Genomic DNA, 12,637 nt, shown 5'->3' with positions numbered 1-12,637 from the left:
TCAAATCTTTGTTACATTATCTATTTTTAACTCTATATTTTTGTACTTTGCTTTCACATATATATATATATATTGATCTGTTCTATCAGTTACTCCCATATTTGCATCTTGCTCTGTTATTTCAATATATCTAATTTACGATCTTAATTTTCATTTCAAGCAGTACATCCCTTGCTAAAAGTGCAACTATCCCTGGGTGGTTTTGGTAATTATTAACAACATATAGCTCATTGAGCTAATGCTATTTCAAGATAAATATTTCAGGAAAGCTCAGTGATTGGCATGACATGGTTTAGGAACTGGACCCCTCAAAATGCTAAGGACACATATTGGCCCAAGCTCAAGACTCTGCATTTTACTGTTAGTGATCCAAGATCACACTGAGTCCATAGGAAAAGCCAATACTATTAAAAGGGGATGAGGTGTTGCGTAATGCCTTACTTGCTCAAAATGCTTAGTGATATGCTCCAAAACCCTCAACCACTTTCTCATATCCACATATGTCCCAAACCAAAAAGTCAAACTCGGCCCCACCAAAATATTCTATCCGGCGCCACCGAGTTCACTTGACATAGCCACCGCCACAAACCTTAGTCACTTCGGTCTCACCGATAGGATTTCGGTCTCGCCGAGATGGTATTGCAAACTCTTTGTTTCCCTTCGTAATGTTTCGGTCCAACCGAGATGAGCGATCGGTCCCACCGAGTTCGCAATGCAAACTCTCCGTTTCCCTTTCGTAACGTTTTGGTCTCACCGAAATGAGCGATTTGGTCCCACCGAGTTTGCCTGACCAACTCTCTGGTTAGCTTATTACCAAAGTCGGTCTCACCGAGTTTGTGTGATCGGTCTCACCGAGATTATGTTATGCCCTAACCCTAATGAAATCGGTCCCACCGAGTTGACATGTCGGTCCCACCGAAAAGCCTAACGTTCACATTTTGAACTGATCGGTCCGACCGAGTTTTCTGATTCGGTCCCACTGACTTTGGTGAATTGTCTGTAACGGTTAGATTTTGTGTGGAGGCTATATATACCCCTCCACCCACTCTTCATTCGTGAGGAGAGCCATCAGAACATGCCTACGCTTCCAACATACATTTTCTGAGAGAGAACCACCTACTCATGTGTTGAGACCAAGATATTCCATTCCAACCATATGAATCTTGATCTCTAGCCTTCCCCATGTTGCTTTCCACTCAAATCATCTTTCCACCAAATCCAAATCTGTGAGAGAGAGTTGAGTGTTGGGGAGACTATCATTTGAAGCACAAGATCAAGGAATTCATCATCAACACACCATCTATTACCTTTTGGAGAGTGGTGTCTCCTAGATTGGTTAGGTGTCACTTGGGAGCCTCCGTCAAGATTGTGGAGTTGAACCAAGGAGTTTGTATGGGCAAGGAGATCGCCTACTTCGTGAAGATCTACCCTAGTGAGGCAAGTCCTTCATGGGCGATTGCCATGGTGGGATAGACAAGGTTGCTTCTTCGTGGACCCTTCGTGGGTGGAGCCCTCCGTGGACTCGCGCAACCGTTACCCTTCGTGGGTTGAAGTCTCCATCAATGTGGATGTACGATAGCACCACCTATCGGAACCATGGGAAAAAAATCTTTGTGTCTACATTACGTTTGCTCCCTCCAAACTCCTCTCTTTACCTTCATATGCAATGTTTTACATTCCGCTGCAATACTCTTAGACTTGCGTGTGTAGGTTGATTGCTTGACTTGTGCTAAGTTGCTAAAATCTGCTAAGAGTTAAAATTGGGAAAAGGCTAGATTTTTATTTGGTCAAGTAGTCTAATCACCTCCCCCCTCTAGAGATACTTTCGATCCTACACTTGCTTTGCAAGAACAGGAGTAGAAGGAAATCTTGGGCTTTACTTTGCTGATGACTCCCAAGATGTCATATTGACAACGCAACATGGATTTACAATGACGGTTAGCGTAAAACTTGATAAAGATGGTCACTCCTATTTTAATGCGGACCTTTGGAGAAAAATGTCTAAGTGTTATGAACTGAAAGCTGGCAATAAAATTCTAGTGCATGCACCACAACCTGGTCTAATTAACATGGATGTTTACTTCCCCAACGTCATCAGCCGATCAAAGTCTGATCGAGGTTAGTGTGCTTTCAACTTTCTCCATGTTGTCATATTACTATTTAAGCAACCAATTGATCACTATTTAAGCAACCAATTGTGATATCATATTCGGACTCCGTTCCTAGGCAGTAACAAATTCTATTTACCAATTTATGTGCACTATATATTCTTTTGCCATGTTCTGAATAAATAATACCTTTCCACCTTTTAAGCAGGATATGTTGGATACATAGTGAACGATCTGTATGTTACTAAGCGTACCAAATTTCACTGGAAGGACTTGAAGCATGTCATAAACTTTGTTGATAATCTGACAGAGATAGCATAGTGTATGAATGTTGGACTTTGGATGGGATTAATTAGACCTATGGTGCACACACTGAACAAGACCAATTGTGTGCACAAAGCGCTGGTAAAAAGTCTTATTTTAATTTTGATGCTCATAAACTATATATATCTTCAACGATATGTTACAATTGTTTTTTATTCTACATGTCAACAGAAATTGCCCCCTGTAGCAGTTCCTGGATCGATTTCCCGGCGTGGTTGAATTACACTTGTGCCTGCTAATAACGCCAAAGTGATTGCAAGGTACTGCATTTCCTGCAGAAATGGAACCATTCAAATTAACAAGTTCTCGCTTCTCGTGGCAATGCATCCATATTGGAAAATTGGAGACACTGTTCTACTCATGCTCTACCAAGGCACATGAGGGCTCTTCCTTTTCATTGACGAGATGCCGAGTCGCCGTGATCAAGCTGCTTCCAGTGGATAGTTGTGGTTGTTGGCCCTCAGCCTCTTAAAATGTGCTAGTTGTTACTATATATATTAAGTATGTAGATATGGACCATATGGTTGTTGGCCCTTAGCCTCTTAAAATGTGATAGTTGTTGCTATGTTAAGTATGTAGATATGGACCATATGGTTGTCAAAACTGTGTTACGAAGATCCTCCTTTTGTCAAATAGTGTAACCACTATATATATGTTACTCAAATGTTGTTACCCAAGTTCATAAATTTTCATGGAAAGTATTAGTATCGTACACATTTCATTGAGTTTAAGCGTGTGCCCGATGTCCATAAGGCATTTGCATATTAATTGTCCGTATTGCAAATTCACACACATGTTAACATAAGGAAACATATGTGTAACATACTAATCATCGCACACGAGTACTCGCAGATGCATCGTGTGCGATACTCCTAGCCACCGCGAGCAACTAGTTTGCATTTTTCAAAGTTTTTCGTACACACAGAATCGCACACGAAGTAACTATATTGACCGTCTGTGTTGTAATTTCTCATCGCAAACAGTTCATCCGAGTCGGCTGTTTGCCACGTATCACACACATCTTGTTTACACGACTCGTTTGTGTTCCTTTGGCTCATCGCAAACAGTTCATCCATGTGAACTGTATGCCGCACATCACACGCATCTTGTTAAGTTGAACCGTTTCTGTTGTGTTCCCTAATCGAAAATAGTTCGTCTGAGTTAACCGTATGTCGTATATCGCACACGCATTGATATGGCTGCCCGTTTCTGTTGTTCTACCTCATCGCAAACAGTTCAAATGGATTAACCGTGTGTCCTGCATCGCACACACATTGTTATGGCTGCCCGTTTCTTTTGTTCCGCCTCATCGCAAACAGTTCATTGAACTGAACCGTATGCCCTACATCGCACACGCAACTAAAATCTGAACCATGTTTGATGGCTCTGCCATCACAAACGTTTTGCACCTTTTTTGACGTTTTTTACACCACCGTTTGCGATTATTGCATTGCACACAATTTCGGCAAAGGGTCTCTGATCGTAGTGTCGCGTTAGCAGTATCCTGCAGTAGTGCAATATACACTAGTTGTCAAAGTTGGCGACCAGTGCAAATAAACGCCGCAGCAAAACAAGTCCAGAACTGAAACCACTTCAGAAGAGCTCAAGAAACAATATCCTGGGTACCCATAATGCTGGCAAGATGGTTAGCAAGCTTATTAACTTTCTCTTGTTTGGCGCTTAAATCCTCCAGCGCTTGCTGTTGCACCAGAAAGTATGCATCTAAATTTTGCAGGGACTTCCTCAGTCCTTCAGCTTCCTGTCGCGTCACATCTGATCGATGTCTTTCAACTTGAAGTTGAGACTCAAGAATACGAACTGACTCAGGCAGCGAGTTCGAAGAGGTTGTGCCAGCAGTAGTGGTCAGTAACTCGAGCACTACATCAAGACATGACTTTTGGGTTGTCTCACTGTCGTCAAGATAGTTTTTATCAGCTTTCTTGGAGACCAACAGGGATGTCTCACTATCTTGAACCTTATCTGCATTACTTCCTTTACCATTGCATAACGGGGTACTGTTCTCCAATATTTTGTCCGCATTCTAAAAGAGAAACAAGCAGACACATCATAGGTTTACCATGTTGTATATGAAACTCATTTTGGTAAATCAGTTCAGTAGTAAAGTGGATAGGATAACAGCATGAAACAAACATATATCTATGTACCATAGTCACTTTATGGTCTATATCATTCTAGTTTTTGTTGCCAAATCAAGATAGAGACACAGTTCAAATAATATTTGTTCAAGACAAAGCAGAATAGACAGAATATAAGTGTGGGAAACTACAGAGCAATAACAACACTTGTAATGTGCATGACATGAGAACATAACTGCTTATTCAATTGAAACTGAAATCAACATAGACCAAGTTACAACAGCAAACCAGTTAAAGAAACAGGTTTAAAACATACCTGTTGCACCATTGGAGTTTCAATTCCATCCTTCAAATATGAAAATAGTTAGTATGAGTAAATACAGTGATGCAAGAGAAAAGGAGTATGAACCATAGCTACAGAACCTGACCTGAGAACAATTCTTCGTCTGCTTTAAGCGTTGAGTTAGGATTCAGAGTGGTGGTCCTCGTGCTTTGGGCACTGCAGTTCCCTTACTGACTGCTCGTGTTTGGGTGCTTTGTGGTGGAGACATGGCTGTGTCCAGGGCCGGTCCTGGGGTATGGCGGGAGGAGCGACGGCCCAGGGCCCAGGCCGGGAGGGGGCCCATGATGTAGGATACATATTAGTATAGCCAGTTAACCCAGCAAGAAATAGGTATAAAAAATATACATTAGAAAAGAAACGAGATGGGCCGGCCCTGCAGATAGCTAGCTAGCGATGGCGAAGCGTCACACGAGCCAGACGCAATGTACGCCGCCACGGCCGCTCATTTTGCTTCTGAAACAAATCAAACATCCCGTCGTGTGCCTTTGTCGCTCGTCAGTTCGTCTTCGCGACTTCATCCTTTCGTCGCCTGTCGCCCTGTCGCTTGGCTCCTTGGTTGCCGCTAGTCATCGTCGTTGCGTGCGCCACACGGTCATCCGGCATCCGGCAAGGCGGCAATACATATACTAAACAGTACGTATCCATGAATTCATTCACGTACATGTTCCTGATGACCTGATCCATCCCCGATTCATCCCGGATTCCCTGATTCACGTATTTGTGTCGTAATATGACATTGTTCAAAAAAATTATAGTCAAATCTCAAACAAAAGACGTGTGCTTGAAAGTTTATTCTTAATATGTTTATGTATCACGCACACATATACATACATATGGTCTTAGGATAGGGGCCCATGTCCTCGAGTTTGCCTAGGGCCTCCCAAAACATAGGGCCGACCCTGGCTGTGTCAACTGGAACTGGGTTACTATCTGCTGGGGTTGGGGTTAGAAGGGGTGTAGCTAGTTCTCTGTCCAACTGGGTAGGGGTACAATCTGCGAGAGTCTGGGTTATGTGTGTTGGGGCTGGTTCTTGGGCAAGTACAACCATGGTTCTATCTGCATCAACTGGTAGCACTATCTTTTCTGAAGATTGTGTTGTTACTCCCTTAGATACTTCCATCACCCTCTCCAATTCAAATGGCTGATAAACAAGAAAAGTAATTGAATGTACAAACATTGTAGGATAGACAGGTTCAATGGATAGTGGGGAATAAAAGAGGGCATGAAATAATTCACATTTATGTTGTCTAACCAAACAAGATATCATGACACAATTTCACATATATGATGGCTAACTAAACAGGATAGCATGACACAATTTCACATATATGATGGCTAACTAAAAAAGATGGAAAGACATAGTTCAAAATATGATGACTATGTAAACAGGATGACATGATATAACTATATGATGTGTTTATTAAATAGATTGGCATGCCATAATTCACATACATGCCACCTATGGAAACATGATAGCATGATATAATTCACAGATAGAATGACATAATTCAAAATATGATGACTGTAAACACTAAACAGGATGAGATGATATAACTATATGATGTCATTATTAAATGGGTTGGCATGCGATAATTCAGATAGATGTTGTCTATGTAAACATGATGGCATGATATAATTCAAATATATGATTATATAGTAAGCAAGTAAGTAGATGGAAATCGCATATATGATGTAAAAACTAAGATGCAAGACAACATGCATGACATGAGTAATATAACCCTGCCAAGTTTGAGCATAGACCTCAGGGGGGAAATAGGACTGGTCATCAGTCTCTGAATCCTCCTCTAAAGAGCTCTCTATAACCAGCAAGATGTCTGCTTCAGCAGGTAGCATTGTCTGCTCTGAATACCTTGTTTTCACTCCAGATACTTCCATCACTGCTTCAAATGGCTGATGCAAAGGAAGAGTAGTTGAATATACAAACCTTGTCGACAAATGGAACACGTAATACAAAAAAAAATGATAGCATGATATAATTCACATATACGATGATTGGCTAAACAGCATGGCATTGCATAATTCACATATATAATGCCTTGCAACAAGATAGCATTGCATAATTCACATATATAATGTCTTGCAACAAGATGGCATTGCATAATTCACATATATGGTAATTAGACACTAAATAGGTGGCATTCACACAAAGCATTTCTAAATTAATCAAATGACATAGCAATGCAAGACACCATACGCACGATACGAGCAACATAACCCTGCCAAGTTAGAGCATAAAGCTCGGGGGGAAATAGGACTGGTCATCTATCTCTGAATCCTCCTCTGAGGAGCTATCTGTAACCAGCGAGATATGCGCTTCATCAGATAGCATAATCTGCTCTGAAGACCTTGTTTTCACTCCAGAATTTCCATCACCATGTCAAATGGCTGATGCACATGAATAATAGTTGAATGTACTAACATTGTTGACAAATTTAATACGTAATGAAAAAAGGATGGCCTGATATAATTCACATATAAGATGACTGGCTAAGCAGGATGGCATTGCAAAATTCACATATATGATGCCTGGCTAAACAAGATGGCGTTGCATAATTCACATATACGATGAAGAAACTAAACAGATGGCATTCACACAAAGCATGTCTAAACTAAGCAGATGACATCTTTGATGTATAAAGTAAGCAATGCAAGGCACCATATGCATGATATTACGAACATCAGCATGCCAAGTTAGAGCGAAGACCTCAGGGGGTAAATAGGAGTGGTCTTCTCCTTCTGAATCCCCCTCAGAACAGTTATCTTCCTCTTGATTATAATCCGAAATGGGTGGAGGGGGGCTGCCTTTGCACCTACCATGGAGCGACGTCTTCATGAAATTTTATTGCCACACAAGGCTCGTCTCTTTTGCTCTACATGTTCAGTTCCATTGTGTACAATAACTGACATGCATAGGAAAAAACATAGTGAGATTATGTAAGGAGTGCATGCAGAAATCCAAAGTGATGGTAGCAACCTGTGGATAGACCCAAAACCAATGATAGCAGCCAGATAATGGCTTCAGTTAAAAAATACAGATAATGGCTTCTTTACTGTTTCTTTCCCACCCAACATGAAACTCATAGTAGACACCAGAGATTAACCAGATAGTAGATAGATACTATTGATTGTGGCCCCGATATGTACCCCACAACCATTTAAAAACTCAAGTTTGACCATTAGTTTGGAGCTGACTCAGAGTCTAATCGGTGAACAGCACGATAAAGTAGCATGTAATATTAAGCGATGCATAACGTAAGCGGACACGAAAGAGTGCGACCTCTGTTGCGGACCCGTGTAGTCCTCGAGGTCATATGCTTGGTTGATGATGGTAATGCAGTTGTCGTGGCTGGTGGCGGCGGGAAAGAAGATCTGAGGTGGCGAAAGACAGTCTGGAGGCCGGATCCCTGCTGTGCTGGACCCTTCTGTCGTTGGAGCAGCTGAGCTGGGGTGGATGACGATGCAGCAGGAGCAGGACAAACCACACAAGGTTTTCTTTGACAACTATATGTAAGAGAAGTAATTATGTAAGGGCTCGTTTGAATTGGAGGATTCTAACAACACTGGGATAGGAAATACACAGTAATAAGATAGGAATGCACGTGCAAAAACAGAGAATTTAAAAACACATGATTTCTGCCAATCTGGGTGTTTGGTTCACAGGAATTGGAAGATCACATGATGCAAAGAAGCATGGTGAGATTAAGTCAAACCACAAGAAAATGTACGGTTATAAGGCTATTATGCTACTATCTCTTAGTCTTGTGCTTCATGAATAGGAATTTGAAAAGGAGGACAAGTGGATATTAAAATTCCTACGGTTTTTTCTTTCAAGGAGACACTAAAGGAACAAATCCTACAATTTTCCTTTGCTCCATTCCTTTGAACAAAATGCATGAATAGTAGTATCGTAGGAAACTTTCCAATTCCTATGTTTTTCCTTCAGTTTTCCTTTCAAGACTGGCGATTCTAGTAGGCAGGCATGAGCAGGGAAAATCCTACACTAAAAAAATGTTTTTGTGCTACTTCTACTACTTTGGACCCAGGCCACTGCCCTACTAGCTCAACTCCTAGGCCCATCTACAAATGCACATCTCAAACGCGCAGAGATAAATAATGATGGCGTTCAAGAGAGTCCATCACGGATAGCTAAGTTGCCTGGTACCTCACTGCTTGTCATATAGTAGGAGAAACTAATCATATTTCACGTTACTATGTGTGCTCAGTGGACAATATGTATAACATGTAGAGTAAAAAAGCGATGCAACAAGTGTACAACCTCTTTGGCGAAGCCATGTCGACCTCGGCGTGATTGGGTTTGTCGGTGAGGATGCTCCGGCTGATTTGGCTGTCGGAGGAGGGGAAGAAGATCTTAGGCGTTTGGAGATGGAGCCCGGGGTACTGCTCCGCTGTGATGGTGGGTTTCATCGTTGGAGCAGCTTCGGTGAGTTGTAAGACGGCGAGGCTGATGCAGGACAAGAGAGACAATGTTAACCTGAGTGGAATTCTAATATCATCTCCAATAGATGACGTAAAATACATAACCACAAAGTGCTAGATGTAAAATACATCAGCCGCTCATCTCTGAACTTAACTATCGAATCTGAATTTAACTGTCGAAACTGAATTTTGTTGTTGATTACCCACAAGTATAGGGGATCAATTGTAGCTCTTTTTGATAAGTAAGAGTGTCGAACCCAACGAGGAGCAGAAGGAAATGAGAAGTAGTTTCCAGTAAGGTAATGTCTGCAAGTGCTGAAATTGTAAGTAACGGAGTAGTTTGATAGCAAGGTAATTTGTAATGAGCAAGTAACAATAGTAGTAACAAAAGTGCAGCAAGGTAGCCCAATCCTCTTGAGGCAAAGGACAGGCCAAAACGGTCTCTTATGATAAGCAAAGCGTTCTTGAGGGTACACGGGAATTTCATCTAGTCACTTTCATCATGTTGGTTCGATTTGTGTTCACTACTTTGATAATTTGATAGGCGGGTGGACCGGTGCTTAGGTGTTGTTCTTAATTGAACAAACCTCCTACTTATGATTAACCCTCCCGCAAGCATCCGCAACTACGAGAAAAGTATTAAGAATAAATTCTAACCATAGCATTAAACTTTGGGGTCCAATCGATCCCTTACGGAATAGTGCATAAACTGGGGTTTAAGTTTCTGTCACTCTTGCAACCCACCATCTAATTGCTACTCCACAATGCATTCCCTTAGGCCCAAATATGGTGAAGTGTCATGTAGTCGACGTTTACATGACACCACTAAGGGAATCACAACATACATACTATCAAAATATCGAACACATATCAAGTTCACATGATTACTTGAAACATGATTTCTCGCTTGACCTGAAGAATAAAAGTGACTAGTCACAAATGATAAACATGCTCATTATGAGAGGAGTATTAAATAGCATATTGGATCTGAACATATAATCTTCCACCAAATAAACCATATAGTAATCAACTACAAGATGTAATCAATAGTACTAGTCACCCACAAGCACCAATCTATAGTTTCGGTAACAAGATTGAACACAAGAGATGAACTATGGTTTGAGATTAGGTGGTGTTGTTGAAGATGTTGATGGAGATTGCCCTCCCCAAGATGGGAGAGTTGCTGGTGATGATGAGGACGATGATTTCCCCCTCCGGGAGGGAAGTTCCCCCGGCAGAATCGCTCAGCCGGAGGGCAAAAGTGCTCCTGCCCAAGTTCCGCTTCGAGGCGGCAGCGCTTCATCCCGAAAGTCCTCCTCTTATTTTTTCTAGGTCAAAATGACTTATATACCAGAAGATGGACATCGGAGGTGGGCCGAGGAGGCCACCACCCCCAGGGTGCGCTAGGGGGGCCTGGCGTGCCCAGGTGGGTTCTGCCCACCTGGTGGCCGCCCTCTGGTAGTTATTTGTTCCAGTAATTCTTATTTATTCCATAAAAAAGCTCCGTGAAGTTTCAGCTCAATTGGAGTTGTGCAGAATAGGTAGCCTGACGTTGCTTTTTCAGGTCCAGATTTCCAGCTGCCAGAATTCTCCCTCTTGGTGTGTACCTTGCAAATTATGAGAGAAAAGGCATTAGAATTACTCCAAAAGCATTATTATGGATAAAATTATAAATAACAGTAAGAAAACATGATGCAAAATGGAAGTATCAACTCCCCCAAGCTTAGACCTCGCTTGTCCTCAAGCGAAAACCAAAATCGAAAAACATGTCCACATGCTTTGAGAGTGAGGTGTCGATAAAAATAAAATACGGACATATAAGCATCATGTTGATTATTATAACAGCAACAAAATTAAATATAGGACTTTTCTCATAGAACTTTTATCATATACTTCTCATGAATAAGTAATAGTTCATCACACAATCGAAGTATAAAGCAAAACTCTATTAGAAACCAACAAACTATGTTCTTAGTCAACTTTGCAACTACAATTCATCATCTTTTCAGGAAGGGTCACGTATCGGAGGCTTTAGGCAAGTCCACATACTCAACCATCATATAGTCTTCTATGATTGCTAACACTCACCTCGTACCCATGAGCAAAACGTTTCAACCGGACACATAGAAAGATAGGGGATTATAGTTTCGCCTCCCAACATACTCACCTCAAGGGTGATGTCAACAATAATAACTCATGCTATCTATATTCAACTGGACATATGTGCCTAGATCTTTCCTCACCACATGATGCTTGCCAAAGGAGATAAATAAAAGGAATAGAAGGAAAACTTCGACTCTTTGCATAAAAGTAAATACATAAAAGTAAAAGATAGGCCCTTCGCAGAGGGAAGCAGAGGTTTCCATGTGCTTATTTGTTTGTATGCTCAATCCCTTAGTGCAAGAGAACGTCACGTTGTATTGCCCCTTAAGATGACAACCTTTATTATGCAGTCTGTCGCTTTTATTCTTTGTCGTCCAAGTTCGTACAACGCTCAATTTTCTCTTACACTAAATGATCTCAAACTTTTAGAAGCAATTTTTATTGCCTTTTTGCACCGATGACAACTTACTTGTGGGATCTTGCTCAATCCCTAGGTAGGTATGGCGGACACTTGAAAATAAGATTTGGGTTTAAGGGTTTTTGGATGCACAAGTAGTATCTCTACTTAGTGAGGAATTTTTTGCTAGCAAAGATAGGGGGCAAGCATCACATGTTAAAGGATCTATGACAATATGACTTCTATGTGAATATAAACAAACATAAACCATTAAGTTGTCTTCCTTGTCCAACGTCAACAATTTTGGCATATAATATTTTGATGAGGGCTCACAATCACAAAAGATTTCTAGGATAGTATATTTATATGTGAATCTTCTCTTCCCTTATTAATTCTTTCATGAATTGCATCATTGACTAATGCTATGTTTGTCAACCTCTAATAAAATTTTCTACTTATACTTTTCCTTATGTGGTGCCATCACCTACCATAGGATTAGTATATAATCTTATTGATTTATTTCCTTTCTCTTTTTATTTCTTTATTTCTTTTCTTTTATTTGCAACATGAAAGTAAAGAAAGCAAAAACTCACACTAAACTTTATTATATAACTTGCACACGATTACAAGGATAGATCACTAAGCAAACTCTCAAAGAAGAAAGGATTGAACTAAACTTTTATTCATCTAATGCAAAAGATCGAACTAAAATAAGAAAAAAGTAATAAGATAGTGGGATGATACGATACCGGGGCACCTCCCCCAAGCTTGGTGGAAGCCAAGGGGAGTGCCCATACCCGATACTCAG

General features: G+C 40.9%; 1 protein-coding gene across 1 annotated transcript in view; it reads right to left on the bottom strand.

Moving 5' to 3' along the window:
* Window positions 1-12,637, bottom strand: part of LOC141040977 (uncharacterized) — a 260,260-nt gene that overhangs the window by 61,182 nt on the left and 186,441 nt on the right. The gene's annotated exons all lie outside the window — the stretch shown is intronic.

This window comes from Aegilops tauschii, chromosome 2 (genome assembly GCF_002575655.3).
Source record: "Aegilops tauschii subsp. strangulata cultivar AL8/78 chromosome 2, Aet v6.0, whole genome shotgun sequence".
Taxonomy (NCBI): Eukaryota; Viridiplantae; Streptophyta; class Magnoliopsida; order Poales; family Poaceae; genus Aegilops; species Aegilops tauschii.
The sequence above is the reverse complement of the archived record's forward strand: the minus strand, read 5'-3'. Positions and strand labels throughout refer to the sequence as shown.